This window comes from Centropristis striata, chromosome 13, assembly GCF_030273125.1.
Source record: "Centropristis striata isolate RG_2023a ecotype Rhode Island chromosome 13, C.striata_1.0, whole genome shotgun sequence".
In the NCBI taxonomy this organism is placed as follows: Eukaryota; Metazoa; Chordata; class Actinopteri; order Perciformes; family Serranidae; genus Centropristis; species Centropristis striata.
The window spans coordinates 9,063,513-9,069,512 of NC_081529.1; positions in this window are offsets into that span (position 1 = coordinate 9,063,513).

Genomic DNA, 6,000 nt, shown 5'->3' on the forward strand with positions numbered 1-6,000 from the left:
TCACAGGTTACAGTGTCCTGGATTATTACTATCATTCCCAGGCTATGAAGTATAGGAGAGCGGAACGCCTTATCTTCTTTTGCTCACTACATAGATACGTTTAATCACACGGGGCTGTCTCACTAACACTAAAAAACTGCAGATTTATTGCAGCAGTGAGAAAAAGCATTATGACTGACTCTCCTCCTCACTGCTAATGCAACCGGAGGAGTAAGTCTGAGCCAAGAAGGGGAGCCTCCTACTCTGCCTCCCTTCAGAGTGGTGATGATGATGATGATGGTGGTGGTGGTGGTATGGAGTACCACCAGCAGGCTCAATTTCAAGACAGAGGAAAGTCAAGAATATTCATGAAATACTTCAAGCTGAGAGCTAGAAACAGCCATGAGTGTATACAGCAGAAGGGCCTGAGCTCAGAATACTGCAGCTTGAGTTTGAAGGCTGGTATACATCCATGCAAAGCCTCGCCAAAGGCGTCCTCTCCCAACATCATCTGCCTCCAAGACGAGAGAGCAAATAATCTTTTCGCTCACACACCATGTACCAAATACACCACCTGTTCATGTGAACCAATGTTGCAGACGTAATCAAGTACATCTAACTTCCATGAAATAGGTTTCACATTTAAGGGGATTTTGCTGACGGGCAGCAGCAAGTCTGACCTGCTTTAAAGCTGGAGTGTGAAACTTCTGAATGTAAATTAACTTTCGTTAAATTCAAGGTCTTGCCAGAGACGTTCACACAATGCTGATTATAATCAGGGACATTCCTGCTCTGGTGCACCAGAGGTGATATGTTACATTTCTGGAATGGATGCTCCTGATAAAAAAGAAAAACCCTGTGTTCTAAAGTAAAAACTTGAAAAACCACCTTGTGGTTGTCTGCCTCCTCAAATCAGTCAAGTTTCAGTTTACATCCATGTCTTTCCAGACTTTTATGTAGCCACGACAGTAGAGAATGCTTCAAATACGGATGTTGCTGCAAAGACAAATTCTGAAACGTGGAGGCTTCACACACCTGCAGCTCATCAAATCTATCAGCACAGTTTCAAGATTGGTGTCAGTATGTGAACAAATGTTTCTCCTACTGTTTCTAAGATAAGATGAGATAGTAACTTAATTTAGTTGTCACAGCAGCTCAAGATACACACACATAGATATAGGAGACAGAATAAGAATATAAAAAATAATATACATACATACATTCTATACACATTATATGCATACATTTCTGCTATTTGGCATTTATTTTCAATATATATTTTTGTGTTGGTTTGTTTTTCTGAGAGTGCTTTGCATTTTTACAGATATTGCACATTGGAGAAAATATATTTTAGCATGTTAAATAGGTTAAATAAGTTGTTGCATGTAGTTGTATGAACATCAATTAATCAATATATTTAAATATATAAGTGGTATATGACATATATAATATAGAAAAAATGCAGAAGGCCTAATGTGGTCTGAGTTATGGTGTTGAATAATGACCAAACAAGTGTTGTTAGAGAATATAATGATGTCACAGTAAAGTTCACCTTTGACCTTTGGATATAAAATATCATCACTTCTAACCTATAAGATGTCCGTGTGGAATTTGATCATAATTAGTGTAAGAATTCTTGATTTATAGCCAAAAAGGTAATTTGTGAGGTCACAGTGACTTTAACCTTTGACCTTTGACCTTTTAAAATCAGTTCATTGTTGAGTCTAAGTGGACATTTGTTAAGCTACACAGCTGTACATTGCTTAGTTTCCTGCCTCCATCTCAAAACTTGGGATTTGCTTCCAAACATCTACTGTATGTAATACACTGACTTTGTATAAGTACTTCATACAACCCCACTTAAAAACATCTGAACTATTCCTTTAAACCAGGGATTCCCAAAGTGTGGTGTGTGGACCCCCAGGGGTGCGCGAGATGAAAAATGGAAAGGCGGTCTGATAATTGCACAATTACATTTTTCCCCCCACACAATAAAGAAGTGTAAATAAACATTTCCTTTGTAAAATGTAAAATCAAAAACTGTAATATTAATTAATTAATAAATGCAGGCTATTCAAAATGCACTTCATCTTAAAATGAAGCGTAGAAGAAGTTATCTTCTTCCATTTTTCCAGCCTGTGTTATGATGAGAGGTTGTTTAGCTCCACGCTCATTTAAACTTGCTGCAATTTTTAACGCAGCTCAAAATATTATAACATTTTCCCCAACTTATCTGCTGTCTGCCTCTGATCCTGAGCATTATCCTCTTTGCTCTTAAAAGTGGAAGCTTGTTCATCACTTTGTTGCATTATATTGAAACTGTGTTCAGATTAATTCAAATGCGAGACCACATTGTTGTGATGGTGATTATTTGATTATATGTGTGTTCTGGTCATTTGAGCATGATTAAACATGCCACCTTTAATATGGCTATAAAAAGCTTATTGCATTTTGTTTTTTTTGAAGGTGTGGGGGATTGGGGGTGCTTCAACACGGTTGGGACATAGAAGGGGGTGCGCGGCTAAAAAAGTTTGTGCATGTAGTATATTAAAGTATATGTAGTAACTTGGAGACTTCTGTAGGCAACATTCTGCATGTAGATACCTCCAGCATTGGACAAGGTTTACTCTGATACAATGACCCCAAACTAAATTTGAGGCTCTACGCACTTCTGGTGTGTTAGCTCAGCTCATTGAACTGATCCTCCACGATTTTGATGACTTCTCTGCAACAACAAGCCCCGGCCTTATAAATGTGCCTATGGTATTTTTTCACAGTCGTTGACAGCAGAGGGGAGATGTGATGAAACTACAGAAAAGACATCAACTGGAGTTTCTCCATCATTCTCTGCCGGGGGACTAGATGAAACATACATTTTACCTTCTACAGTAACGACCCTGAGGCCCCTCTGAGCTGCTGCCATCTATCATATACAGTACGATGCTGTGCATGTGTGAGAGTTTGTGGCTAAGCAATAATCACCTGTGTTTGGCAGTTATCTCCCTCTTATTGTGGCGTTCTCTTTCTATTGTTATTGATGCTATTTTTAGAGCAATTTTGCATTTTTCTTTCCAAAGCCAGGTACCTTTTAATATTTCTCTTGCAAAGATGATTTCTCCCATGGCTAACACCGACATCTAACACCACATCACGTGTAAGTTCTTCTCTCACAATAAAAAGGGAGCCGTATCATTCTAACATACAGTAGATGTTTTTTTTGTGTGGCCTATATTTTATGGCCTTTGATGTCTCATACAAAAGTCTTTGAACATTAATGTGGTACCAACTCAAAGTTATGATAATATAAACACACACTAAAAACAGCAAGGTGTATTTCTTTCAGAGTGCTGCAGCACACATAATTAGATCAGTGTTGCGCTGCAGCGCTGGCCTAATATTTAAGACATGTTCTGCCTATAAATGGAAAGATAATTTGCCTGTGACGCTCTTCTCTTTAAAGAAGGAAATGTCATTCTCAAAGATGAAGTAGGCAACAGAGACCATCTGGTCGTCTGAGTCATATATGCCGTCTGCTCCGGGAACAAGCGCTCCCTTAGTTAAAAGAACAATGCACTATCACTGTCACACTGAACTGCCATGGCTGCTGGCCTACAGTAAGATATGACCACAGGCAGGAATAGAAGTAAGCACACGCTGGAGGTTTTGACCATTTACTACATTTAAATTTACATGGACAGCACAATGGAAGTTTAGTTTCTATTGATTTATGTTCTGGTCATGAAAGGTTTAACCAAAGTACCAGCACTCCCCCCGGCCTTCACCAGCTAACCCTGAAAAGACTCAAAAATACAAAGACACGAGGCTGGGCGATATAAAAATATAGCGATATATTTTCTAATGTGATATGGAATAAAACCATATATCGATATAGTTCATTTTTTTCTTTCTTTATATATATATAAAATGCTGCCCTTACTAGGGTTTGTTATATTTAGTTCTTTTGTAATGTTCGTTATTATTTTCTCATATAAATATATTTATTTCAGAAAAGGATTGGCCTATTTTATTTCATAAACTATTTTTATTTAAGATATTTTTTTATCGTAATGCACTTTACGGAGCTTTGATTTGAAAAAAAAAGGTACTCCTGTTATACAGTATTTCTGTATACTTTAATAAACGGTTTCAATAAAACTACTTGTGACATGTCATATTTGACTAAACATTTGCTCTCACTTTGCGATAAAAATATCAGGATATATATCGTATTTCGATATTCAGCCTAAATATATCGGGATATGAATCAGCTACAAAGGGACTCAAAATGACTACAGACAGCAAAAGACTACAATGACCAAAATGACAACAAAGAGATGCAAAACAACTCCAAAGAGACACAGAAAAGACAATGAGTGACTCAAAAAAAACTCTTTAAAAAGTTGCAAAACATCCATGAAGAGACACAAATCAGCAACAAAGAGACTCAAAATGACTACAATGTAGGGTTGTCAAAAGTATCGATACTCAAAAAAGTATCTTGATATTGATAAAAGTACTAAAACGTTGTATCCGGATACAATACTCATTTTCAAAAGTATCAATACCCCCCCACAGCTAGCAATTAAAGGCTTACGTCACGTTAATGATTATAAACAACGTAAATAAATAAATTAACAAATAAATCAGGCACGTAGTATGCCCATATTATGTTAATGGACACAGTGTCAGTATACATAAGCATAGAGTTAATAAGTTTACATGAATGTTGGTGACTGAAAAGTGTTATTTTCTCATAGTCCCATGTAGTTCTAATTGTTATTGTTTATTGTATTTATTTATTTTTTGCACTTCCTCAGACCTGAAGCTTGTTATCGTAGTTGCAGTTTGTTTTTGCACAACTGTTTATTATAAATATTTAATCTGTTATTTAATCTGTTAATTTTTACATGTTGCATTTTTAATAAAAATATTTCTGTTAAATTTTATATTATTGTTATTATTTTATATTATTATTATTGTATTGGTATCAAGTTGAAATTTTAGAATCGTGACAAACCAACTAGAATGACCAAAATGATGACAAAAAGATACAAAACAACTACAAGAGACACAAAAAGTGGTAAAACAACAAGAAAGAATTACAAAAACTACACAAAGACCAAAACAAAGTATCACAAAACAACTACAAGAAACACAAAATGACCACAAAGAGACACACAACATAGAGAGATGCATAATAACTACAAATATTTTTATTCATTTATTTTTTGGCCATTTTAAAGCTTTATTGATAGAGCTATTCACAGTGAAAGGGGGAAACATGCAGGACAGGGCTCTGAGCCAGACTTGAACCCCGGGCCCTCTGCGATAACTACAAATATTAGCAAAACAACAACAAAAAGAGGCTAAACAACCAGAAAGTCTGCGTGTCCTGCTCCAGTGTAAGATGGTGGGACCTTTTGCATGTCTGCAGCAGCCCATGGTATCACAGTCTGCCCATGGTTTCTCTCACTAATGATGTGTCTGAGGTGTGGTGGACAGTGCTGATGGGTGTAATCCAGGACCACCTGACTCCTCACAAAGTGCCCACGTAGACAGCCTGAGTGAGGGAGCAAGCGCACCCCAGGAGGAAATCAATACTCCTTCATGTATTTTTACAGCGAGCACTAAATACGATGTTGTGCAAAAGTTTTTGAAGGTTTAACAAGGCGACCGCCTTCATCAGAACTAGACGGACTTAACCGTTCCTGTGATGTGAATTAGTTTCAGCAGAAAAGAAACAGAAGGGGTTGAGTGGGCGAGTTCTGGCTTCCACCAGGTCCCAGATTATGCAGGCCCCATCTGAGCTGGCAATAACACATTCCTTGTCAATGCCTTTAATCTTAATGCAGTTGGCAGAGGCCTTATGCTTTCTCATGGATTCCAGGAGCTTGTGAGTCCTGGGCAGGATCTCCCACACACGAGCAGACACGCACACGCACCTGGACGGAGAAGAGACAGCCATCGGCTTAACGGCACACACGAGGCAACTGACACAGCACTCCCTCTGGAGACCGTGCA